Consider the following 12,707-nt stretch of genomic DNA (forward strand, 5'->3'; position numbering starts at 1 on the left):
TAAAAATAATAAAATGCTGATAGAAGAGCAAGGGGCAAAGAAAAGAGTGCAAATGGAGATGAAAAAGACTCAGGACAAGCATGAGAATACAGTGAATAGGCAACGAATACACACTTCTTTTAAGCTTGAAATCAACTGAAGAAGAACACATCTAAAGTGTAATATCATTCTTACAAAGTAGGAAAAGGCAGAGCTGCATTCACAGTGAAGACACAATAATAAAATGATACCAGTAACCATCTCTTTAGTGCCTTTTATGCTCCAGGCACTGGAATGAAGCCCATTTCACTTCATGTTTTTCATCATGGCTCTGTATATATTATGTTCCCATGAAAAATAAGAAAAATGAGGCCCAAGGAAGTTAAAGTAGCATGCCCAAAATCAAACAACTAACTTCAAAACTGGGGTTAAAAAGAAAAACAATTTTCTGATTGTCAGGGCAATGTTCTTATTGAAGCACCCTCTTTCTCCTATGTATGTATATACCTATCTGTCAAGGAATCCGTAAAACTAGTCAGTTGGTGTTAACATTGGGATAACAAATAAAAAAGAAAATTCTAAGATGAATGTAGGGACTTCTATGTCGCCACCACACCTTTCCCATTTGGGATATAAGGGTCTCCCAAGCTATGATGAAACAAGTCACTTCTGCTGAAGATCCAGATGGTATTACCAAAATGAATGGGGAGGTTTACTTCTGACATGACACATGCTTCCATGGCTTTTCCCCTAACACACTAATTACTGACTTATTATTCAATAAATTGTGATCACTACATTTTCACAAGAATCAGAAGCTTTATACACACAAAAATATTTATGAGTTGAAAATGTTTCTAACTTGTCTGATTTTGCTTCAGTTGCAATTTTAAATTGGCAACCTGAAAACTTAACTTCTTACCGAAGTTTTGTAATCCAATATCTGCACCTTCAGTCATGTAGAATGATCAATACGAAAAAATTCAGGATAGGAAAATAAATTAGCATAAAACAAATTACAGCTTGTTTCAAGGGGAAAAGTTCTCTTGTCATGTTTGTACTATTTTTGTTCTGACAATTCTGAGAAGGTTTATACCAGTGAACAACAGGGTCCCTATTTAAAAAACCACAAACAGAACACACAAACAAGTTTTTCAATGCCTTTTCCAGTCATATCTCAGAATTCTAGAGCATGCAGGCAGAAGACACAGTGAGTGTTTGTAATGCTCCTCAGGGTGAGAATTGAGAGATGACAGTGGATACAATCAGGCAACTCAAAAATTTTATGTTTATGTGTGTTTGTTTTCTTCTCCATTTTATTACTATTATAAATGTAAGTTCATATTATAACTAGATAATTTTTTCAGATGAGAAAGAATACCATTAGCATATTTGGGGGAGTAATGTTTGATGTTATAATACATCTGATTTACACTGGTGTGACTTGTGCCAAATTTACATGTCAATGTACCAGTTGGGATCCAGGCAGAAAGCAGACAGTTCCCACAGTAAAATCTACAATTTAATAAAGGTAGACTTAATCAGAGTACCCACAAAGGATGGTGGAGTTCCCTGGGATAGGACTCCTTGGGTCTGAAGGATCAGAGGAGAGAGAAATTCTAACCACTAGAGAAAGCAATGTGGCACAGAGCACTGGGAAGAGGTCATCACAGGCACTGTGACCTCACTTGGATGTCTTTTGCAGTGGCCAGTCATGGGCCACTGATTGTGTAGGCTGGTATCCTCATTGGCAAACACAGTCAAGAGTCAGAGTGCAAGAATCTAAGACACTTAATTTTATAAATCTTCCAAATTTAACTCTCCCTGTACAACTACATAGTTTTAGACTACTGACCTAGTATGAATTAATGAAACATGAAAATCAGAAAAAAAGACACACAGCTTAGAACATGCAAGTTTTTATTTCTGCTGTCTTCTAGTTGTCATTTAAGTAATGTATTTTGTGCCAGAAGCTCCAGTTTTTCTTCTCTTAGTAGTGAATAATCCCTCACCTCCTTAACTTTTCCATTCAGTATATGGTTTTGTTTTGTTATTGTCAAGGATTTGACTTTGACAGTCTCTGAATCAATCTGAAATTTTAAATGAAAAATTTACATTTAAATAAGGATTTTACAGTGTTAGTTTCCTTTAATCACAGTGTCATTATTTAATTACTGACAGTAAACAAATGCCTGAATCTCTGCAATAAGACCCTAACTACACTAACAAAACTTATCTTGTGCCTTAGAGTTGAGGCAAATAAAGTTTTATAGACCATCTCCTATAAAACAAGGTGTTCTAAGATTATCACCTCATTTTGCAATCACAAAGCAAACAACAATCACACATCATAGCAATATATAGTTTTTAAATATGAAAAGGTGAGATTAAAAAAAATGGCTAGCCATTGTGATTAGTGTCTGTAATCCCAGCAATTTGGGAGGCCAAGGTGGGAGGACTCCTTGAGCTCAGGAGTTGGAGACAAGCCTAGGCAACATGGCAAAACCTGCCTCTACTAAAAGCATAGACACACACAGTGGCGCATGCCTATAATCCCAGCAGTTTCGAAGGCCAAGGCAGATGGATCTCTTGAGATCAGAAACTCAAGAGCATCCTGGTCAAAATGGTGAAATTTTATCTCTACTAAAATACAGAAAAATTAGCTAGGCATGATTGCAGGAACCCATGATCCCAGCTACTTGGGAGGCTGAAGGAGAAAAATAGCTTGAAACCAGCAGGCAGAGCTTGCAGTGAGCCAAGGTCATGCTACTGTACTCTTCCCTGGGTGACACAATGAGACTCTGTCTTGGGGGAAAATAATAAATACAAAAATTGCCTGGTTGGATGACATACCGCTGTAATTCCAGTTACTTAGAAAACAGACATGAGAATCACTTGAACTCAGGAGGTGGAGGTTGCAGTGACCCTAGGTCACGCTGGTGCACTCAAACCTGGGTGAAGATCAAAACTCTGCATTGGAAAAGAAGACCTGAACATGTTGTGAAGTACTTCTATTTTCTTAGTATACTATATGTCATATTTAAGTATAAAAGCCTACAAAGTTCTCACATAAGTCAAAGTTACAAAAATGAATGTTATATATAAAACATGTTGTAAGTACCTCCCTAGACAGTACTATAATGTGGAAAATATCCCAGAGTTTACAGCTCAGAAACCTGTGGTTGCAGAATCTGCCCAAAGACACACAAGCAATTAGACACACAGCTAGGATTCAAGCAGGACTCTAGGACCCAAAGCACTATCTATAATTTCCTATGTGATATTGATTGAAATTAAAAACTACTGAATTGACTTCAGCCGTCATTCTCTTATCCATATAAAAGGCAATCTAAACATCTCAAAAAGAACACTTAGGTAAATTATGTATAACTGAAATTTTATATATTGCTTAAAATCTATTTCAAAAGTCAATATGCATGAGATGGGTTTCCTGAATACATTATTCCAATGAGTCTTCACTTTTTATTCAGTTTGCCAGTTTGTGTCTTCTTATTAGGGCATTCAGCCAATTTACATTTAAGATGTATATTGTTATGTGTGCATTTGATTCTGCTATTTTAATACTAGCTGGATATTTTGCTTGTTAGTTGTGGAAGTTTCTTCATTATGGTTGATACAACTTGGTACATTGTTACAGTTGCTGGCATTGGTTTTTCCTTTTCATGTTTAGTGCTTCCTTCAGGAGTTCTTGAAAGGGAGTCCAAGTGGTGATGAAATCTCTTACCAATTGCTTGACCATAAAGGATTTTATTTCTCCTTCATTTATGAAGAAAAGTCACAAATAGATTCAAAATAAAGGGATGGATGAAGATTTGCTAAGCAAATGGAGAGCAAAAAAAGCAGAGGTTGCAATCCTAGTCTCTAATAAAATGGATTTTAAACCAACAAAATCAAAAGGGACAAAGAAAAGCGTTACTTGATGGTAAAGGGATCAGTGCTACAAGAAGTGCTAACTATCCTAAATATATGTGCACCCAATGCAGGAACACTGAGATACATGAAGCAGGTTTTTAGGGACCAACAAAGAGACTTAGACTCCTACCCAATAATTGTGGGAGAATTTAACACCTCACTGTCAATGTTAGACAGATCAACAAGACAAAAAATAACAACGACATTCAGGACTAGAACTCAGATCTGGACCAAGTAGACTTAATAGACATCTACAGAACTCCCTACCCCAAATCCATAGAATATGCACTCTTCTTAGCACCTCATTGCACTGACTCTAAAATTGACCACATATATGGAAGTAAATCACTCCTGAGCAAATGCAAAAGAACAGAAATCGTCATAACCAGTCTCTCAGACCACATGACAATCAAATTAGTAGTCAGGATTAAGAAATTCATTCAAAACTGGAGAACTACCTGGAAACTGAACAACCTGCCCCTGAGTGACTACTGGATAAGTAATGAAATGAAGAAAAAAAAGAAAAGATGTTTTGCAAAACCAATAAGAATGAAGACATAATGTACCAGAATCTCTGTGACACATTTAAAGCAGTGTCTAGAAAGAAATTTATAGAAATAAATGCCCATATGAGAAGTGAAGAAAGATCTAAGATCAACACCCTATTGTCACAATTTAAAGAACTGGAGGAGCAAGATCAAACAAATTCAAAAGCTAGTGGAAGACAATAAATAACTTAGAACAGAGCAGAATGGAAGAAGATACAGGCACAAGAAAATCCTTCAAAATCTCAATAAATCCACTTGCTGGCTTTTCAAAAAGATCAACAAAATAGGCCACTAGCCAGACTGATAGAAAAGGAAAGGTACAATAATCAAATAGATGCAATAAAAATTGATAAAGGGATTTCACCACTGAATCCACAGAAATACAAACTACCATCAGAGGTTACTACAAACAACTCAATTCACGTAAACCAGTAAATCTAGAAGAAATGAAAAAATTCCTGGAAACTTTCACCTTCCCCAGACTAAACCAGTAAGAAGTTGAGTACCTGAATAGACTAATAATAAGGTCTGAAGTTGAGGCAGAAATTAATAGCCTACCAATCAAATAAAGTCCAGGTCCAAACAGGTTCACAACTGAATTCTACCAGACACAAAGAAGAGCTAGTACCAATACTTGTGAAACCATTTCAAACAATTACAAAATGAGAAAATCCTTCTTTACTCATTTTATGAGACCAACATCATTCCACTATCAAACCTGTCAGAGACACAACTAAAAAAGAAAATTTCAGGCCACTATCCATGATGAACATTGATGCAAAATCTTTAATAAAATACTGGCAACCTGAAAGCAACAGCACATCAGAAAACTTATCTATCAGGATCAAGTAGGCTTCATCCTGGGGATGAAAGACTAGTTCAACATATGCAAATCTATAAATGTAATACATCATTCAAACAGAACCAAAGACAAAACCACATGAGTATCTCAACAGATGCACAGAGAAGGCCTTTGACAAAATTCCACAGAACTTTATGATAAAAACTCTTAATAAACAATGTATCAATAGAACGTATCTCAAAATAGCAAAAGTTATTTATGGCAAACCCACAGCCAATGTCACTGTGAATGGGCAAAAGTTGAAGCATTCCATTTGAAACCTGGCACTAGAAAAGAGTTGCTTCTTTTGGCATTCATATTCAACATAATTTTGGAACTTCTAGCCAGAGCAATCAAGCAAGAAAAAGAAATAAAGAATATTCAATCAGGAAAAGAGAAATTCAAATTGTCTCTATTTGCAGATGACATGATTGTATATTTAGAAGTCCCCTTGTCTCAGCCCAAATCTCCTTAAGATGATAAGTAACTTCAGCAAAATCTCAGGATACAAAATCAATGTGCAAAAATCACAAGCATTCCTATACACCAATAACAGACAAATAGAGAGCAAAATCATGAGTGAACTCCCATACACAATTGCTACAAAAAGAAGAAAATACCTAGGAATATAACTAACAAGGATATAAAGGACCTCTTCAAGGAGAAATGCAAACCAGTGCTCAAGGAAATAAGAGAGGACACAGATGAAAAAACATTCCATGCTGATGGTCAGGAAGAATCAATATCATGAAAATGGTCATAATGCCCAAAGTAATTTACAGATTCAATGCTATCCCCATCAAACTACCATTGACCTTCTGTACAGAACTGGAAAAACCCACCTTAAACTTCATACAGAACCCAAAATGAGCCAATATAGAGAAGGCAAATCTAAGCAAAAAATAATAAAGGTGGAGGCATCATGCTACCTGACTGCAAACTGTTACAAGGCTACAGTAATCAAAATAGCATGGTACTTGTACTGAAACAAATATATAGACCAATGGAACATAACAGAGGGATCAAAAGTAATGCAACACATCTACGAATGTCTGATTTTTGATGAACCTCACAAAAGCAAGCAATGGGGAAAGAAATCCCTGTTTAATAAACTGGATTGGGAAACGAGCTAGCCATGTTCAGGAGGCTGAAACTGGACCCATTCCTTACACCTTGCAGAAAAATTAACTCCAGTTGGATTAAAGATTAAAACATAAGGCCTAACAGAATAAAAGTCCTAGAAGAAAACCTAGGCAATACCATTCAGGACATAGGCATAGTCAAGAACTTCATGACTAAAATTAAAAAAAAAAAGCATTAGCAACAAAAGCCAAAATAGACAAGCGGAATCAAATTAAACTGCAGAGCTTCTGCACAGCAAAAGAAACTCTCTATAGGGTGAACCAGCAACCAACAGAGTGGGAAAAAACTTTTGCAACCTACCCATCTGACAAAGGGCTAATATCCAGAATCTACAAACAATGTAAATGAATTTACAAGAAAAAAACAAAGAAAAAAATCAAAAATTGGGCAAAGTATATGAACAGACACTCTTCAAAATAAGACATCTATGCAGCCAAAACAACATTTGAAAAAAGCGCTCATCATCACTGGTCATTAGAGAAAGACAAATCAAAACCACATTTAGATACCATCTCACACCAGTTAGAATGGCAATCATTAAAAAATAAGGAGACTACAGATGCTGAAGAGGATGAGGAAAAATAGGAACATTTTTACATGATTGGTGGGAGTTTAAATTAGTTCAACCATTTTGGAAGACAGTATGGCACTTCCTCAAGGATCTAGAGATAAAAATATCATTTGACCCAGCCATCCCATTACTGGGTGTATACTAAAAGTATTATAAAATATTATATAAGGACACATACACTTGTATGTTTATTGCAGCACTGTTTACAATAGCAAAGACATGGAACCAACTCAAATGTCTATTGATGATAGACTGGATAAAGAAAATGTGGCATGGAATGTAGCCACAAAAAAGGATGAGTTAATGTCCTTTACAGGAACATGAATAAAGCTGAAAACCATCATTCTCAGAAAACTGACACAAGAACAGAAAAAGAAACAGTGCACGTTTTCAATCATAAATGGGTGTTGAACTATGAGAACACATAGACTTACGGAGTAGAACATCACACAAGGGTGAGTTGGGGATGGGGCATAAGGGGAGGGATAACAGGAAGTGAGGAGATTAGGGAGGGATACTATTAGGAGAAATACCTAAGGTAGGTGACAAGGGAATAGAGGTAGCAAATCATCATGGCCTGTGCACACCTATGTAACAATACAGAAAGATCTGCACATGTACCCTAGAACTTAAAAAAAAAAAAGACAGAGAAAATTAAATAAATAAATAAATGCATAAATGAACAAACAAATAAATACTGTTTAAAAGTACAGAAGCATAAATAAGCAGATCATTTTATGTGCCTAAACAAAGGCTACTAAAGAGCCCTGTCTGGAATCTAATAAATCCTAAAAACATCTGTGTGTAGACCATATGGATGCTCCATATGGAGATTATATTACTGGATTGCTAATATCCTTAATTAATGCCTGTGTTTTTGTTTATTTTCCATTCAACTTCCTCAATGCTATTAATTCAGAATAAACTCTTAGTTTGATTTTCAAAAATATGTTTAACAATTACCTCAAGTTATTTGATACTATTTGCAGATTGATTAAGTTCCTCCTTTTTTGAATTAATAACCATGAGCTGCACTTGCAAATGAACAGCTTTTCCTGAAAGAAGGAGCCCACTTGAATAAAATAATGTTTTCATAGTGAATACAAAGCCATTTAATATGTCTGGGCAATATTTCAGACCCAATGATCATTAAAATTTTGATAATGCTTATGTTGGCAAGGGAGGGGATGAATAACTATGCTCATTCACTTGGAAGAGAAATTGTCAATGCCTATATATATGCATACACTATCTATAATATAATCCAATTTGATTGTGTGTTTTAATTACAAATACATAGGCTTTTAAACTCAAACAATTCTACAAGGATAACTAAGAAACAAAATTGTTAATTCTAGTTACCAGTGGAGAATGATGTTAGGGAACATGGGCAGAAATTCCTACTTTGCTATCTCTGTATATCTTATTGAATAGTTTGAAAATTTGTTTTAAACTGCAAGTATACATTATTTAAGCAATCTTTAATTTCTTGGAACTAAAATCATTAGTTAGCTCAGCACGTTTCCCACAGCCCTACCCTATTCAGAGAGGGGATTAGAGTTAGGTTGTTTTGTCACAGTCTGCATTCAATCTGGGATCACCTGACCTGAATTTGCAAACAGTGAGATTCACTCTTGGTGGTGTGAAGCTCTATGGGTTTTGACATTGTGTCTTTTCATTCTCTTAACAGTGTCTTCCACAGAGATGTTTTTAATTGCAAGGAAGTCTAACTGATCTACTTATTTTATTCCATATATCTTGCTTATGAGGTTATATCTCATCACAAAACCTAAGATCAAATGACTTTCTCTTGTTTTCATTTTCAAGTTTTATAGTTTTGCATTATAAATTTAGGTCTATACTTCTTTTTTTGCATATGAATATCCAATTATTCCAGCTCTACTTGTTGAAAATACTATCTTTTCTCTATTAAATTGCATTTTGCACCTTTGTAAAAAAAATCAATTGACTATATTTGTGTGAATTTATTTCCAGACTTTCCATTGTTGTATTTGTCTATTCTTTTGCCAACTGCAGACAAGAACTTTAACTTCCAAAAAGCAAAGAATGAATGTTCAAATTTTATTCCCTAATCAAAATTCCATGTGCATGATTATATGTGTATTGTTGTCTCTGAAAGGAAATATTAGGAATACGAAGAAAAGGTGACTAGAATCAGGGGGAATATACTGTGGCCGTTAAACAGCTTAGCACCACCGGAGCATAGTTATGGTAGGACAGGATAACACCACAGATCTCTAATCCAGGGGGCAGACAAGAGTTACAAAATATCTTTCTACAGATTTTCTCTTGGCTAATTGAAAGCCATCATTTTTAAAAATAATTTTATTTTACCAGGAGCTATTTTATTGTTAATTAAAGTTCTATCCAAATTCTGACACTAAGATATCTGACATGCCTGCCACTCAATATTTTTCTGACTTCCAGAAACTTTATTGCGATGCTAGGTAAAGCTAATAAGGGTTGTCAGTCATATGTCTTTCTGAACTCGATGCACTTAAAGAGATTGTGTAAAGGTGGAAAAACTATTTTTGAAGACAATTTACCTATTACAGATACATAGATTTTTCCTTCACTCCTTCCTTCTTTCCTTCCTTCTTGTTTAAGATGGCATCTAGCTTGGTCACCCAGGCATAATTGCAGTGGCATGATTTTGGTTCATGACAACCTTCAAATTCCAGGTTCAAGAAATTCTTCTAACTTAGCCTCCCAAGTAGCTGGGATTACAGGCACTGATCACCATGCATGGCAATTTTTTTAATTTTTAGTAGATATTGTATTTTATCATGTTGGCCATTCTGATCTCAAACTTCTGACTTTAAGTGATCCACCCAATTCATCGTTCCATAGTGCTGGGATTATAGGCACAAGCCACCATGCCTGTCCCACAGATTATTTCTTAATATTCTTTAAAGCCATAAATTTCCTTTTGAAGTAACAGTTAAGCAATAGATATTAGCTATATACCTTTGAATTACACTAACCATTAGGGTAGTTACTATGTACATGTAGTTAATTAAATATAAAGTAAAAATTCAGTTATTTTCAGTCACAATATCCATATTGCAAGTGTCCAATAGCAAGCCACATGAGGCTAGAAGCTATCACATTAAATGGCATAGATACAGGTATTCACATCTTCACATAGAGTTATACTGGATAAGGCTTAGAGAAAAGAATATAGGATCACTTACCGTACTGAATTTCAGTAGTGATGGCCTAATTTGCAAGCAGCCCAAAATGTCTTGTAATCCAATTTATTCATCAAATGCTGACATCACCACCAAGAGCCTCAGAAATTAACTCACAAACTTACCTAAAAGCAGGCAGAAAATAAGTACTCAAATAATCAAGTACTGAATGTGTGATGAATGATTGCATGAATGAATGGGTTAATAAATGTGATTGTGTCCATGACAGGTGTACAGGCAATATACAAAACCCAAGGGTGTACCAACAGAAAAGGACCATTACTGATTCATAAATTATTTCAAAAGATGTAAAGAATAACTATGCATCAAAGGCAAGTTGCCAGCTTCTATCTATACTACAAAAACTATCATCAAGTCTAACTAATGATCTGAAAACTACAGTAGTTACAGTCTCTGTGAAAGATAATTATCAAGACCAAAATAAAGATGAGTTTTCAGGCCTGTATAAACATTTAAGTAGAAAAGATGCATAACACATTACTGAACCATATCTCATTTTGTAAGATGTATTAATACATTTAATTCTCATCAACTGTACTTCAGAGGGCCACCTAATATATAAAGACACTTAGCCTAAAAGTCAGCTATTTGAGGCTCTTTTTTGTTTTTAACACAAATGCTTCTAACAGTGGATATTTTTACAAAGAGTATATTTTAGCAGTCTGCAGGGTCGATAGTGCCCTTGATACTGTCTGCAGTTTCCCTATTAGCCTAAAACTTATTACACAAAATGGAGATGTAAAAGAAATAACCTGCAGAACAGGTGAATTGTTTAAAAAGTAAGATATAATCAGCAAGGAAAGTCTTCTTCGTAAAAAATTAGCTTCATTCTTATAAGAAAAAGTACATAGAAAAATCTTGCTATAGTTGACAAAGAAATAGACTCTTACAATTTTTGGTTTTCTTTCTCAAACCTGAAACATTTTAAAAGAAAATATTTTACCTTTATTTTGTTATTCGGTTATAATTAACAAACCAAAATAAATTTTAGAAACTAAGCAATCTTACCAGTGATTTGTGGAGATGGAAGTACAGCTGATTTCAGTGAGTTGAAATAGTTTCTGCATAGCAACTTCTTGAAAAAAAGGTTACTAATTGCACATTGTTTTATCACAGTGTTTAAATGACAAACCAGGATATGATGCTGAATAGGAGATTAAGTAACATCCTTCAGAATAAATAATAACTATGCCAAGAAAGCAAAATTAAAGCTCTTTCTTACACTACTAAATAAATTACAATAAAGATTATTGAGGGAAAATAGCTTTCTTGATTATGTATTTAAACTCTAAGTACTTCATATCAAAGATGGTATGTCTAACAAAAATGAAAGAAATGTTTAATGACTTACAGATGACACTGAAATATCTGAGGAACCAGTGATACATGACTGAGATCTTTGATCACCCAATTACAATTACGTTTAGTATTTATTCTTTATACTTTTTTATTTTTTTCTTCAAATCAGGGGAAAGCGCAAACATAGTCCACCACTACCACAAATTATGCAGTTGACTTTCCCACATTTGGGGAAATCGCAGGAGTCAGTATGTCCAGAGTGCAATGGACAAGCATTGCCCTGGAAAAACCACCTTCGTGATCATTATAACCTCCCTGCCAAGTAAGTATAGTATTTATTGTTTAAAAATGAAATAAATGAAATTTTTAGTGTATTAAAAATATTGTTAAACAGACATTTAGGCAGTTATTAATATATTTTTACTACAGTAGATATCATTTACTATGTCTACTCTAAGAACACAAACATTTGTTTTCAACTCAATTTCCTTTAAAAAATATTCTGCATGGACACTTCATATAATTAGAAATTAAAAAGTTATATAAGTGGAATTAATTACTTCTATAATAAATGAATGGTTATTATACAATAAGCAAACATATAAAGTGATTAAAAAGTTAGAAAAAGATGTATCAAAAATGAATTGCAGGTCAGGCACAGTGGCTCACAGCTATAATCTGCGCTTTCAAAGGCAGAGGCAGGCATCTAAAACTGTTCTGAAAATATTAAGTCTACTAAACACACACACACACACACACACACACACACACACACACACAGAGAGAGAGAGAGAGAGAGAGAGAGAGAGAGAGAGAAAGGCTGCTGCATCTGGCTTTAAAATAATAAAGTGGGACGAATGTTCAAAATAGTGAAAAAACATAGTTAAAATTATTAGAAATGCACTAAAAAATAAAAGGAAAGTCCTTTTAATATTTGAGAACTTTACATATTTTTAAAAATTATATATGTCATATATAATTACAAAGAATAGAAACATCTGAAGAGACTAGGGGAAGACAAGAGCTCATTTTAGAGACCTAGATTTACCACCCTGCATTGTCACTTCAAAGTTAGTTGATTCACCTCTCTGGAGTCTGCTTCCTCATCTGTAACAGCTAAAACATCTGCAGTGTGCCTATCAAGTGCCAAGCTTACAGCA

General features: G+C 34.6%; 1 non-coding gene across 1 annotated transcript; it reads right to left on the reverse strand.

The window, feature by feature from the left end:
- Positions 1–11,713: 11,713 nt before the first annotated feature.
- On the reverse strand, positions 11,714–11,877 carry LOC119469571. Its single transcript, XR_005198402.1, has one exon. It is a non-coding gene; the product is annotated as a U1 spliceosomal RNA (small nuclear RNA).
- Between the last annotated feature and the right edge of the window lie 830 nt (positions 11,878–12,707).

Source organism: Cebus imitator, unplaced genomic scaffold (genome assembly GCF_001604975.1).
Source record: "Cebus imitator isolate Cc_AM_T3 unplaced genomic scaffold, Cebus_imitator-1.0 Scaffold714, whole genome shotgun sequence".
Taxonomy (NCBI): Eukaryota; Metazoa; Chordata; class Mammalia; order Primates; family Cebidae; genus Cebus; species Cebus imitator.